The sequence below is a fragment of the Acomys minous genome (genome assembly GCF_964271855.1).
Source record: "Acomys minous genome assembly, chromosome: 11".
NCBI lineage: Eukaryota > Metazoa > Chordata > Mammalia > Rodentia > Muridae > Acomys > Acomys minous.
This window is the reverse complement of record NC_140492.1, coordinates 26869242-26884509: the sequence shown is the minus strand read 5'-3', so window position 1 is coordinate 26884509 and position 15268 is coordinate 26869242. Positions and strand designations below refer to the sequence as shown.

Here is a 15268-nt window from a genome sequence, read left to right as displayed (position 1 = left end):
CATAATATTTTCACAATGCACTAAAACACTGACAAGAAAAAGAAACAAATTTAATGGATTCCATTAATAAAATAGGCTTCATCTGAACTTTTCTGCTTCATCCAGTGGTCATACTTGCTACATTTAGTAACGTTTCTAGACTTCAGCTAGAAATTAATAGGGTAAATTTAAATTACTTCATTTCTTTATTATACTTACAGCATCTTCATGAATTTTAAATCTTATTACAATAAAAACAACACACACACACACACACACACACACACACACACACACAAACCATAAAATCTCTAGTGTGTTTCATATACTGCAGAGTGTGGCAATAAAAAAGTAGAAAATACAATGAGGTGTTTTAAATTGATTTTTATTTTTGTTTATCAAGATAAGTGTTTGCATCTTTATAAGTCAGCTTTGCATCTCAATAGCCTTTTGTGTTCATCTGCTTCAGTCTTTTAACAGAAAAATTGGTTTGGGTTAAACATCTTAAATCAAAATTCTTGGCTCATTTATTCCCCTAGTGATCTTAAGTGGGCTTTCCATGAGGAAGGTTTAGTTTTTGTTTGTGACGTTTCATATTTTAATTGGAATCACTTCCTCATAAGCAAGAATCTGCCCTTTAGCTGCTGCTCCTTTGTGCTGTGTAGAAACCTGTATCCTGTAACACTAAAGCAGAGTTCTCTTGTTCCCTTACCATGATCAAGGAAGCCAAGGTTCCTAAAAAAAATAAAAAAAATAAAAAAACATGACACGAAGCTTCCCCAAGATCATAGTAAAACATTGCAAATGGCGTTCATATCACTAGATAGGGTCATGACCAGAGAAAGCTTGCTGAACATTTCAGAAATCATCTCTTTATGCATATAAGATTAATAAGGAGACCTTTATAAAATTTAAATTCAGTACCTCTTAGTAAAATCACTTACACACCCACACATGTGCAAGGTGACACCACTACTACACTACCAAAATCATGTTAGACAAAACCTGGTTAAACATAGAACCTGTTAAGAGATTTGAATGAAGGCATACTCATTTGCAGATAAATATGCTCAATGTATATTACATACTTGAATGAATATGTTCTCACTTCATAGTACCGTGGTCAATGAATATTAATTGAGAAAAATCTTATTTGAAAAAGCTTAAAATACTGATGTTGTGTTTACAGGATTAAATTCCGGAAAACACTAAAAGTCCTTAATAGTGGACAGTTCAGTGTTGGGCATAGTGCTGGCTATGCAGAACTCTCTACAGATTCTGGCTATTTGTTCTCACTGAGAACTGGGCCTCCATCAAATTATGTAATGATGTTTCAGGAAGTTGCGGTGGGAGGGCTGGTGGAACATGCCGGGACCCCTCCTTGAAGTGTTTAATTTCTTCAACATTTCCAGAAAGGAATTTAGGGAAATTCGTTATCATGGCAAGTACATAGTTCTGCCAAACTATGTGCATAAACTTGATTGGAGATTTTATTTTTCATCACTCTCATTGTGAGTAAGTGCAACATAACCTGCTGCTTAGAATCCTGGGCAACACTGACCGTCATTTCACCCCCACTGCCTTCATCTCAAGCTGCCAATTCTGCTTCCGGTATCTGTTGGCTGTCTGCTATTAGCCAAGGACGACTCTCATTTAAACAATTTGCAATTTCATTTTATCGATTTACAAGAAGTCTTCAATGCTTAACTGTATACTCTGAAGCAAAACATGCACATTTATAATAATGTGACCTTTGTATATAAATATCAACTATACACAAAATAAGTGTAATAATTCCTGGTTTATAAACTTGCCATTTGGAGACTCAACAGCACTTTTAAAATGCACAATAAATAGTGACTACTGCTTCTCTACTAAGATCTCTTGTGTTCCTTTTCAAAATTCAACATAGCCAGGTAACAAAGGGCAGCATATATTGCTTAGTTTTATTCAAATGGTTTGTGTTGAAATCTAGGAATGATGAAAGATTTGAATCTACTTTTGTACCATAATGATATTTTCAACCCATGTTGTATAAATCCACACGTGAAATATAAGATGTATCATAACTTCAATACATTTTTGAACCTAAACATCATTACAAGTAGTTTTTTTTTCTAGAGTAAAATGTGAGTTTCACAATACCTCATCTTATGTCAAAAGTAAGGACTACACATATCCATGCCTGAACTGGTTCTTTAATGTGTATTTATTGAAAATATAGTTTGTACTGAACAAAATAAACCTGACTCTATTGTCTGAATGGCTTTGTCCAATAGAGAAGAGATAATCATCATACAATGTCACATAAAAACACAATTACAAAATTGTGTACATAAAAAGGAAAAAAAGGTCAGCGATCTCATAAATTATACAAGTAAAATTCTAATTTGTTGTTGGTAGAGTCATGGTGGGAAGAATCTGTTGTTAAATGACAACTGAAATTAAGTAGTACTGGTTTTGCTACCTATGACTATACTCAGTCTTGCAACCTTATTTCTATTGCCATGAGAATACCATGTAGTCATAAATATTCATCATGGGACTGTGAATTTTGAAGTCCAAGTGTGTCTGTGCTTTGAATCCATCAAGATACAAGATAGAGTAGAAAGTTAAGGCTTAAGTAGTACTTAAGATTCAAAAACATTAGATAACATCACAGTAGATAAATTGTTTCTTTCTGGGCCATGGTAAATGCAAGCATTATTTATCCACAGTGCTAGGATTAATTAGCAATTTTTACAGGCTGTATTGAAGAACTGATTAGTTCTAACACCATTGTTTTTAATATACTCTTGCTAAAATTAACTTGAAAACCTGGGATTTATTCCCAACCAGTTTGCTAAAACATCTAAAACTTTCTCAGAGTCTCCATGATCGCAGCGTACTTAGCTGACAGGTCACCTGCCACTTATGCTTAATGTCGGAAAAATGATAAAACAGAAAGGCAGGTTTTACACCTGATGTAACTTATATCCTGTCAGGTCTCTCTTTGAATCCCTTGTTTCTCTATACTCACTGTTCTCTGTTTTCAATAATTTTCAAAGGTGTATTGTTACTGTTGTTTTTTAAATCTCCTTATTAATTTGATTTGATTTTCTTGCTTTGTGCTTTGGTATCACTGAACAACATTTCTTTAATTAAGAAATTATTACCTTCAGATTTCCCTTACAAAAACCCACTTTGTATCCCTTTTTGATACTCACTCAAGAAGACAATCTGTTGGAACAGCTGCATGAGCCACAATATAATCTTTACACTTGAAGACGAAAAGCTCTAACTGCAATGAAGTTGGATTTTAATTGCCAACACTCAAGGACATCTTGTTTCATGGGCTTATCTATTTTATATCTCTTTGAGTTGCAGGAGATCTCAGTGAGCCTTTTTCAGACTTCATTTCCGTATTGCCAGATTCTCTCACAAACTAGAAAGTCAGCAAGCAAAAGAGAGCTAAATTAAAAATAACAAGATGAGAATATAAATATACTATAAAGAAAAGACACAAAGGAACTTAGTGTATTTACTGAGGAAAAAACTATATAGCTAAAGAATACTGAAAAAATAGAATGCTGAAGAAATATATGAATGGCTTATATTCCTTATTGTCTGGATTAACATGTCCACTATTTTTTCCTTAATGATGAAAGTGAATATTGATTATACATAATAATTTTTTCCTCTGCAATGAGGTACAACTATTTGATCCAATACCTAAATCCAAAAGTTTCTAAATTTTTACTTTTAGATACAATATTTTGGCAAATAAAGTTATATCTAAATTAAGCTAACAAGTCAGGAAAATCATCTGGCTCAGCAATGTTTGCAGCACAAAAACATAACCGATTACATGGGCTGAGGTCTTACATATTCATTAGCTCATTACTTAATCCTTACACTGTTTGCCAAAAGAGACCTGAAGGAAGAGGTTTGAAGGAGACATCCAGGTTAGGGCAGAATATTACACGTTCTCTCACTCTCCGCATAATGTCTGGCAGTGGGGTCTCTGTTCCCATCTGCTGTAGGAAGAAGCTTCTCTGTTAATGGCTGAGTAAGGCACAGATCCATGAGTATAGCAAAATGTCATTCAGCTGTTGAAAACAAAGAAATCTTGAAATTTGCAGGCAAATGGAACTAGAAAAGATCATCCTGAGTGAGATAATCCTGAGCCAGAAAGATCCACAATCATAAGGGGATATTTGTAGTGGATGTAAATATGTTTTTATTTTGATTCCAAGTGTGGGATATGAAACAGACTGGTGTGAGGGCGAGGAGTGTTTGTCTGCTGGAAACAGACTTGGGAAAGAACATGTGTTGTTTGTCCACTAAAAGAGAAAACTGCATTTTGCAGGGACATAGTCATTGCCAACTGATAAGCATCACAGTACGGATTCTGTTATTGTTGCACTCACCTTGTTGAACTGTGGCTTTTCTGTTTAATGGTTCTACAGGAATCCGGACAATGAAAAGTAGAATCATTCCAAGTAACTGAGTATAAAAAGGTTTACCTCTCCTGTTCCTGTTGCCATGTTTGTAAAATCTATTTTTATTTGGAGTTCTTTAAGTATTTCTCTCTTCTTCACCCAAATCTCTTCCACCACCCAACACCAGATTGGAGAGAAAGATGGTTAGTGGGGACTGCTGTTCAGAGATATTTGGTTCCTGGGAGCAAATTCAATCCTCCTTTTGGGACATCTCCAACTTTTTCTCTTCCAACTGCATCAATTGCAACTAGAAGCAGCAGGTGAAAAACACCAGCAGCTTTCTTCTTTCTTAGAGCCCCAAGTCTCTCTCCAGGGCTGCCTATTATCCTCTGACAAAGACCACGCCCCAAAATGAGGTAGTTTACAGCTGACAAAGATAACCTGTCCTCTCAGGAAGCAGTTATAAGCTAACCACAAACTGGAGCATCCCCCATATCCCACACCTAAGATTAAACCAAAAACATGTTTACATATAAGCTAAAACTTCCACAAAATGTTCCCTTTAACATCTTTTCTCTCCTATCTAGGGTAGGTGGGTTGGAAGGGAGGGGTAGGCATTGAAGAACTACAAATAAAGTAGGTTGTTTTGTTTTTGTTTTTGTTTTTGTTTTTACACGAAAATTCAGCTTTTTTATGAATGCATGAGATAATGATGAATAATGTTGTGGGAGAATATATTAACATAAGCAACTTTAGAAATCACTGGAGTTTGTGAGGATAATAGTTCTGATTCTGCCATACACGTTTCTGAGGACTGAGCAAGTGAATGGCAGATGACGGAAACTAGTTTTCTCCCTGTTAAGGTTGAATCAACAAGGACAGGAGGCTAGTCCATGCAGCCATGAGTTAGAGTTGGAGATGCGAGTGCCTGTCTCCTTAGTACAGGTGCAGATGGTGATAGGAGATGGGTTATTCCAAATGGGTCGATGTGTGGCTTTGCTCTGAACACTTAGAGGACCAAAAGGAATGGCCTTCCAGCAGCAATGAACAGGTGAATAAAGTAGGTTTTTAAAAGTTCAAAGCCTGCAAATATTAGCCATATAATCAAGGATATCCACATTATAACCCACAGACCTAAAGAAGCTAAATACCAAGGAGGACCCTAGGGAGGATGCTTCTTCATGCTCCTTCAGAAAGGAACTAGAATAAACACCAGAAGAGCTGGAAGAGAGGGAACAGGACAAGAGCCTACCACAGACGTCCTCTGAAAGACTCCACCCAGCAAGGGATTGAAGCATATGCTGAGACCCACAGCCAAATTTTGGGGCAAAGCACAGAGTAACTTGGTGAAGAGTTGGGGGATAAAAGAACCTGAAGGTAATAAGAACTTCACAAGGAGAAAAACAGAGCCAACAAATCTGGGCCCAGTAGAACCTAATGAGACTGATGCACCAACCAAAGACCATGCATGGAAAGGACCTAAACCCTCTCTTTAGATATAGTTGATTAAACCACACAGTTTCTATCTGAGCCCCATAATACGGGGAGTAGGGTCTGCCTCTGACACGGACCCTGTTTTGCCTACTTATTGATCACTTCTCCATGGTGGGTGGCCATTTCATACCACAGATGAAGAGAATGTAGGCAGTCCTGATGAGACTTGATACTGTGGCGTCAGATGGTAGGGGAGGGCAGCTCCCCCTTTCTGAGGACTAAGGGAAGTGAGGAGGGGGAAGAAGAAGGAAGGGTGGGATGGGGAGGTGATTAGTAAGAGGGCTGTAATTGGGATGTAAAGTGAATGAATTAAAAACACACCAACGTAAGAAAAAGTCTTTTTTTTTTTTTTTTTTTTTTTTTGGCTAAGTTCCTTTAGCAGAACAGTAGTATTTGGTTTGATCTTAGATCCATGGGCTACTTAGTCTCAGGTCTTAGTCACCCAAGAAGAGTGAGTTCTAGCTCATGGAGCAGGCTTTCATTAAAAGATGACATTGGTTGATTACTCCCCCAAGTTTTGTGCAACCATTGTACCACTGTATCTTGCAAGCAGGCCACTCCTGCAAGGATTAAAGTGTTTGTAACTGGGTTGGTGTTAGCCTTTCTTCTTTGTTCACATTCTAGGACCACAAAATGGTGAAGGCTGTATCTAGGCACCACCTCAACATCCCCACGTTCAATGAGTTGTTTAAGTTTTCTTCAGTAATAGCGTTTTGCTTCCTATGGAGAACAGCCTAAATATAGCCTTGGCAATGGTCTGGGTTGTGATTGTTTGGAGTTTTCCATTGGACACCTTTGGCCAACAATCAATGTAACCTAATCCCAGCACCGAAAGCTGCATTTGGTGACAAAGGATGTTCAATTCACTATATGTCTCTCCCACTATTTGGTTTTGGAAATTTCATTTAGATTATATATAAATGAGCTTTTATTTGGTGCCCATATTATTCCACTAATGACATTTAATTTTATCTCTCTTTCCTTGTATTCTCTCTCTCGTTCTCTTCTTTCCTTCCCCTCTCCATTTGGTCATCCTTTTTCTTCCCTTAGCCTCAGCTCCAATCATGAATGTAAAGTGCCCTGAAACTACTACTTGCTGAGATTAAAAATTAATATTTAACATTGCATTAAATTATGGATAAAAAATTCTTAAACTACCACATTAAGTTATTTAAAAAGGCAAAAGCACCTAAATATTCTACCAATGAAATTTTTTCTATTTTTTTTATTAATTTATACTTATTACATCTCAATGGTTATCCCATCCCTTGTATCCTCCCATTCTTCCCTCCCTCCTATTTTCCCCTTATTCCCTTCCCCTATGACTGTTCCTGAGTTCCTGTATATGCTCATAGGGTATCAAGTCTCTTCTTGGTAACCTGCTGTCCTTCCTCTGAGTGCCACCACGTCTCCCCCTCCGGGGGACATGGTCAAAGGTGAGGCACCAGAGTACATGAGAAAGTCATATCCCACTCTCCACTTTACTGTGGAGAATATTCTGACCATTGGCTAGATCTGGGTAGGGGTTTAAAGTTTACGGCCTGTATTGTCCTTGGCTTGTGCTTTAGGGGCTGGAGAGTTGGCTCAGTGGTTTAGAGCACCGTCTACAAATGAAATTTAAAGACAGGAAATACTTATTTATTCATTTTTGTGTATGTGTATCTGACTCATGTAACACATATTTTTATATGATACTAAGTACAAGCCATGCATTCTTCTGGAAGTCTAAGGATGGCCTCTGATGTGGGTTCTTGCTTTCTTTCTTGTTTGAAGTAAGATTTCCTTTGTTGTTTACTGCTTTGCTACGTATGTCCGGCTTGCAAGCCTGTAATCTTCCAGGAGATTCCTTTGTCTATTCTCACTGTTGGTGCACCAGATACAGATGTGCCACAACATTCAGCCTTTTGTATGACTTCCAGGGATCTGAACTCGGGTTTTCAGATTTATATGACAAGTGACTTTACCTGACAATCATTTATTCAGTCATATACCAATCATGTATTTTGCAGAGTTATTTTTTTAAACCTGTGTGATAATGCATACCTATTTTTACTGTCTTCAGACATTAAAGCAAGAACTCAAATTGAAAATACAGTTTGTTTAAGGGTATTTTTTAAATTAAACATGTCCTTTAAACTCCCTTAGCAGTTAAGATCCCTATGTCCTCCCCTTCCTTCCTGGAAGTCTCTGTGTCATGTTTACAAACTGATTAAGTCATGTCTATCATAGCAGCGTCTCAGCAGAGTGCCAAATGCAGGCAGAGAGCATCCATATCAATTCTACTGTGCAGCTAGTGGAATGTGCTCTGAGGTTACCCACCACCAAGTGCCCGACAGCCCTCTGAGTTATATGTGTCCAGGCCTAATTTCTCAAGGCATAATTCTTCTGCCAAAGCTCCAGATGGAAGCCCATTTAATCATAATGTATCTTACAATTATTACAACTGACACTTTGACATTCCATTTTGGCCTGGAAGATTGACCCAGCTGTACAGTATATTATCTTTTCAACATATCTTCTCTAATTTGTGTGGCATGAAAAAAATAGCAGCTCCAGATTCTTTATCTCACTGTGTGCATGACAAATAACACCCTAACCTCTGAGTCTCGCTATAAAAAGCAGGTACATCGATGACAGCAGTTTCAATCAAGCCAGTTCCCATCCACTCCCACATTGACACTAGATTCTAGCAGAGAATTGCACGGGCGTAGTTGTCCGATATGGAAGCCAACACTATGTACTCAACTTAGGAACAGGAATCATGAAATTTAACCACCATCTGGGCAGACTGCATGCTATGTTCATTACAAATGTGCTCTTCTGTGAGCCAGAGTTTAATATCTGTCATGCCATTCATCTGTTGATGCCACATCTATTTGGTCACTTCTAACTACCAAGTTAACTAAATTAATTACAGATGTACTCACCATAAAGAACAATAGTAAACTAAGCCCCCTGCATGTTCAGGAGAACATCATGTTAAAACAAGCAACAATAGCAATAACAATGAAAAGACCTTTCTCTAAAATGCCAACATTACCACTCAGGAATTGTGAAGGATATAAAAGTTTATCTTTCCACAGTATCACAGACAATGAGAAAGGAGATACGATGAGGCCAGAGACAAATGCCCATTTTTAACTATGATATAGAAAATAGCAGTCTTGAATGTACAGTGCTTTGCCTGTGCCCTCCACCTTCACATAGGAGAGCAAAGCACATTAGATGAGGGTCAAAGGTCCATGGTCAAAAGTATATTCAGAGAGAAACTAATCATCAGCCATGCAGAAATATTGGGGGGCGGGAGAGAGTCTCCTCATCAAACAACAGGTATTAAAATATCAAGGCAGATATGACGTTTGTAAAACCCTTCTTTTAAAAAAACATTTTATTGATTCTTTGTTTCACAGCATTCACCCCAGTCCTGCTCATCTCTCTATCCCTAATATCTACCCTTTTTTCTTGCAACCTCCCCTCTGCCACAAAACATAACACACACACACACACACACACACACACACACACACACACACACACACACACAAATATAGGAAAACATCTCATCGTGGAAGCTATATTATGTCACAGTGTGTCTCACAGTGTACTCTTAAGTTCACACACATCTTCATTTCCAAATGTTCATTGCAATGAGTCACTGGTCTCAACTTAGGAACAGGACATGCAGAAATACTGGTCCAAGATCTCCAGCTTCTGTGGCACCATTAATATTGGATCTTCGCTAGAACTCCTCGTGGTTATCCAGCTGTTGCCCTGGGTCATAACGATTCTGCAACTTTGAATCGGCAGGACTGACGCGTTCACGTGTCCCAACCATTCACAGAGGATGGTGATTTTGGGGTGGGCCAACTCAGAGCCCTGGATCTGGGCCTGGTTGGTAGCTGAGTCAGTCAGCAATCTGCTGCCCTTAATCTATGCCAGCAGGGCAAGCGCTGCTCAGGATAGGCGCCCCAACATAACCACCCACAGGAAGCAGGACCATCTCTCCTGCTCTCAAACTCCCAGGCCAGTTCACTCATTCTCATACATTAAAAGCCAACTTCACTGTGCTGCCCAGTCAAGGTGTGGGATCCACTTTCTCAAAAGCTGCAGCCTGCAAGGATCTGGGCCTTCCTGCCCACTCACACACCCTCAGGACCTAACATTACCTAAGACATCTGGGCCAGCTCCACTGTGCTGCCCAGGTGAGGTACAGGGATTCCTTCCTTAGTGCTATAGTTAGTGAAGGAGCATATCTTGTTCTCCTGCTCTCAAGCCCATGGGCCCAGCTCTACCTACTGCTGCAGGTGGTGAGTAAGGGAGAGGGCATCACCCCTCAACCATGCCACCTCAAAGCAGAAAAGTGGCAGAGCCAGCTCTCCTGCACTCTCCCCAACACCAGGGTCTGCCCTGGGAAGGTGCAGGGTCGGCCCAAACTGTCTCTCTCACTCATGACTCTGTGGGCAGCTTTCCTAGTGCCTGAGGTAACGGGGTTCGGGGGAGGGGTGAGAGGCAATCAGTTTGGTTCCTGTGCTACCTCACTGCAGATGAGTAGCAGCAGAGGTCACCTCTCCCGTACTCATGGCCTCGGGCCGGCTCACACATATCCATGTGACCCAGCCAGCTCCTCTGTGCTACCTGGGTGAGGCTGTGTGCCTGCTCTCCTGAGTATTGCTGCTGGTGTGAGGTGAGCCAGCAGCAATGCAACCAGCGAATGACTGGGACCAGCTCTTCACAGGTCCTAGACATCCACATAGTCCCAGGCAGCTGCTCAGACTAGGGACGTCCTCAAGTTCTCTAATGGTGATATGAGCCAGCGAGGGAATCAACACTCACCCCTACTGCTATATAGCCAGGGACCCAAGTAGGCAGCATCACCTACATACAGCTAGTACCTCACCATGGCCCCAGGTGTCACGGGAGGCTGGTCACCCACAACAGACTACTCCTCATCACCCTGATGTCTCCAGTACCATCTCTCTTCACAATGCTCAAGCTCCTCCACTTCTTTTTCTCTCCCATCTGTCCACGACATCCTTGCACATTGTGGGGGCTCCTGAAAGTAGGCTTGCCATACACTGAGTGACAGCTTCTGACCACTTGCCTGGTGTGGTGGCAGGTGGGTATTTACAGTTCGTTTGTGCTGTGGGGAGGAGGACAGGTTTGCCGGTGTCTTTCGCCACCCACATCATGTGCTGTGGTGGAAGGCAAGTCCCTGGCTGTCTTCCTCCTCCTGCGCTGCACTGCCCAAATTTGATTTGATTTGATTTGATTTATGTGTTGTAGGCACAAACCAACTTTAGCCACCAAACCAGGCATCCTTCCCTTGTTTCACTTTCCGGTTTTTTTTTTCCCTCCATCTATTGTCTTCTCTCTCTGTGTTAATGACATTTAATAGTTTTAATCACAGCACTTTGAGCAAAGGACACATTAGAATATTCACAGGTGATATGTATGCAGTTAATAGATTAATACATGGGTAGACAGATAATACATATGTAGGTAGATACTTATATAGATACAGAGATGATAGGTAGGTACATGACACATTTACAGATTTGGTGATGGACATAGAAAAAATGTTTATTTTAATTATATCTAATCATATGTTTTAGGTTCTTAGAAAATTTCTGAGTAGTCATTTTTAAATATAACTCACAGCTAACCAGTAAATCACTATTATTTGACTTCGTCTCTAGAAATAGAAAGTGTTGTTTTGCTTCTTTTTCCAACTTTGTTAAACAGAATAGAGTCTGTCATTAAGTAGCATGCTTTAATGAGCCAAAATACGCTGTCATTTTTTTTGTGAACAATTTTAGAAAATTGTCTTGCATATCTGAGCTAGATAAAATAATTAATAAAATTTATTTAATATAAGTATTTGGACAATATAAAATATTTTAGCTGTATCTCTTCACTTTGCTGCTTGAAGTCCTCTGGGTTTGTTGTTACTTAACTTTAAAATTCCTCTAAACTGTTTGCTGTGTTAGATAATGCCCTGGCCTGATACAGTAAATGGGTGGTGCTTTGTTTTCTTCTGTTCAGTGTCCTATAGATGAACAGCCAAAAGAGAACAGCAATTCTGGTATAAACTGTTATATTTTTCTGCTAGTGTCCTACTAACCTGATTTTATTTTATTTTATTTAGGCTTATGAGCTTTTAATAATATAAGTTGAAATTTTCAGAAAATATTATGTAGTACTCTAAAAGAAAAAGGCAGAAAAACTGAGGTCTTAATAATCTGATACTAGAAAGAAAACTATGTACATAAAAATGAGAAACTTATTTCATTTTATTTCGTTTTCTTGCTCTAGTAGGGACTGAACTGAGAAGAGCTACATCTAAAGACCTGCTTTTAATTTACATTTTTATATTGTTTTCATATGGAGCCTACTGAGTTTCTCATGCAGGCCTAGAAATAACTTGTACCCAGATAGATGTATGTAAAAGTAACTTTTATTTGCCTGGTCTAATTGATCACCTCCAAGGCTTACTGTCTCCATCTGCTAACCTAAGCCTAATCCTTAAAGCTTTTAGTTTCTGTAAAATCTGATCTAGACCTAGAATGTTTTCAGCCTTTGAGACTTACTGCTGAATAATCTTATCCTCTCTAGCTCTTTCAGAACTCTGGAGACAGAGTTTCTCTGTGTAACAGCTCTGGCTGTCCTTAAACTCCCTTTGTAGTCCAAGCTGGCCTTGAACTCACAACAACCCACCTACCTATGCCTCGGGAGTGCTGTGATTAAACGGTGCACTACCATGCCTGGCCTTTTTTTTTTTTTTTTTTTTAACTCTTGCTGGCTGAGTCAACTCAGCTACTGTGGCCCAAACGCCTCTTGAAGCTGACTGATTCCAACTGACTTCTCCTAGTTTCTGACTGAATTGTTCTGCTTGGCTTTAAACTAACTCTAGCGATCTGTTCTAATCTTCTGGTTCCTTCTCATTCTTTGGCTCCTTCTGTCTTCACCTGTGTATAGCTTATTCTCTCTTCCACTGTCCAACTTTCCTGGTAAAACTGCTCTCCTGCTACTGTCTCCCTCTCTCTCTCTCTCTCTCTCTCTCTCTCTCTCTCTCTCTCTCTCTCTCTCTCTCTGTGTGTGTGTGTGTGTGTGTGTGCTTCTCTCTCTTTCCCTTCTCTTTTCTTTTTCTTCTTTAGAGAATTCAACGTATTCTTTTCTGCCAAATCTTTCTCTGCTTTGTAACTTTATCAGCCATTTCAATTAGACATCACTTTTAAACATGGATTATTCCCTCTACAAACCAATTACCATCATTTTTTGGTATTAAAAGTTTGTACTAAGGGCATGCCTGCATTCCCGCTGGATCACAAAGACCTACATAGTCTTTGCAGGTGATCAGAGAAGCCATGTTGCTGGATTTTAAAAATTCTTAACAGCCCTAAAATTTGTAGGCCGCATTCCAAGGCCTATCAAGTGTCTGCCGTTACAGGCCTGTTGCATCAAGCCTCCCTTTTTCATTTTTCTATATTCATATATGAATATGGTGAAATCTTAAGTTTAGAAATTTAATAAAACACTCTACTGGACAAATATGAATATTGAGAAATAGAATGTATATTTAATATATATAAAGTGATGTGTGGAAGTACTTTTATGCTGAGCTATATGCCAGTCTAGGATATATCTTAATTCTGGTGCTTTTGCCTTTTAACTCTGATCTTTGGCAAAACATTCAGAAGGTAAATTTGACAGAAGTTTATAGTTAGCAGAGATTTTTAAAAACTAAACATGTATGAAAATTCTTTTTTTAATGTATCTAATTTTTCTTTTCTTTATTAATTTATTCTTGTTACATCTCAATGGTTATCCCATCCCTTGTATCCTCCCATTCTTCCCTCCCTCCCATTTCCCTCTTATTCCCCTCCCCTATGACTGTTCCTGAGGGGGATTACCTCCCCCTGTATATGCTCATAGGGTATCAAATCTCTATTCTTGTAGCAACTTTAACAATGTCCCAGGGCCTTTCTATGTCAATTTTTTGCCGAGAAAAGGAAAAGAAGGTGATTTCTTAGTTCTGACATACATTTTCTAAGAAAACCATCTTTTTTAAAAAAGAATGTTTATGTACATCCTTACACCATAAGCTTTTATTTGTTTGTTTTTCAAGAACTAAAAGAAATATATTTTTTTAATTTTCAAAGTCAGCAGATCTAACTCCTTACAAACAAACAAAAAAACAAACCTAATTTCTGGAAAACATTTCAGAGTAAAAATGAAGTTCTAATATAAAAACTTCCACAACCCTTGTAATATACACTGTTTTATATATGTCTTTTAAGAGTAGGGTTTATATTATGTTTTATATTTTTAAAACTTTTTTATTTTTACATATACGTTTATATTATTACACACATATATAATAAACTACTTATAGCAAAAAGAACTTCTTTATTTAAACCTTAAAAATGTCTATATAAAAAAAATAAATCAGATGAATTTACTCATGTCAGTATCCAGGAAATAGTAGTGTAGCTCTTGTAAGGATAAGTCTTGATTCCCCGTTAAGTTGGAATAACCATCACTTACTAGACACAGCTTTGAGTATGGCTGCCAGCTGGGGCCTTTCCAGAGAAGAGGAGAAAAGACAGACTCTAAACGTGGGCAACACCATCCAGCGTGCTGAGTCCCCAGCATCAAAGAGAAAGAGAAAAGAGGATAAGCCCCAGCATTTACCTCTTTGCTTCCTGACAAAGGCTATAATGACATCACAAGCCTCCCATGCCTAGTACCATGCCATCCCATAGCAACACTGCCTGTCTCTACAAACCAGAAGCCAAAATAAAAGCTTTCTTCCTCAAGTTGCTTTAATCATATTTCCCCCCACATCAATGAAAAAAAAAAGACAACTAATAAGGAAACTGATAGGGAGGAGTGAAGCCATTCAGGTACTAAACCTAGCAATAGCATTCTTAAGTCTTTGAACTGATTTAGAGGGAAAAATCATGGAAGAGTTTAGGGTTGTAAGCTACAGCCCTACAAGCAGTGTTTAAAGGAGTATTTTACTAGGATTCTGAACTACCAGAAAACTTAGTTAAATGTGGGCGGTAGGGGTCTATTTTCCTCTGAAGCTTCTGAGAGGAATAATGATTGTACTAGAAACTTGTACCACAGGTGGTTCATTTTATATTCTTTCAAAGGAGCTGCAATGAGTGAAAATGAACTCCAAAAGTAATGAGCTCATTTGCTCACGATAGGACAGCAGTCCAGTTATGGCATGGTCTCTTCTAGCTGTTCTTTGTTAGGTTTACAGTTAGACAAGTGTGAAGTAGAAAGATGTGGGAAATGTGAAGTTTACTCAGGGCAGAAATGTGAGAGCACTTAGGGAAGTAGGGGTTAAATCAGGCCCCTGAAAAGAG

At 38.8% G+C, this 15268-nt stretch overlaps 1 long non-coding RNA gene across 2 annotated transcripts; it reads right to left on the bottom strand.

Moving 5' to 3' along the window:
- Positions 1-364: 364 nt before the first annotated feature.
- On the bottom strand, positions 365-14567 carry LOC311608356. Of its 2 annotated transcripts, XR_014782920.1 has the most exons (4): positions 14439-14567; positions 3874-4067; positions 3186-3403; positions 365-714 (listed from the first exon to the last, which is right to left on the bottom strand). It is a non-coding gene; the product is annotated as an uncharacterized lncRNA (long non-coding RNA). The 2 variants fall into 2 exon arrangements; XR_014782921.1 differs by lacking the exon at positions 3874-4067.
- Between the last annotated feature and the right edge of the window lie 701 nt (positions 14568-15268).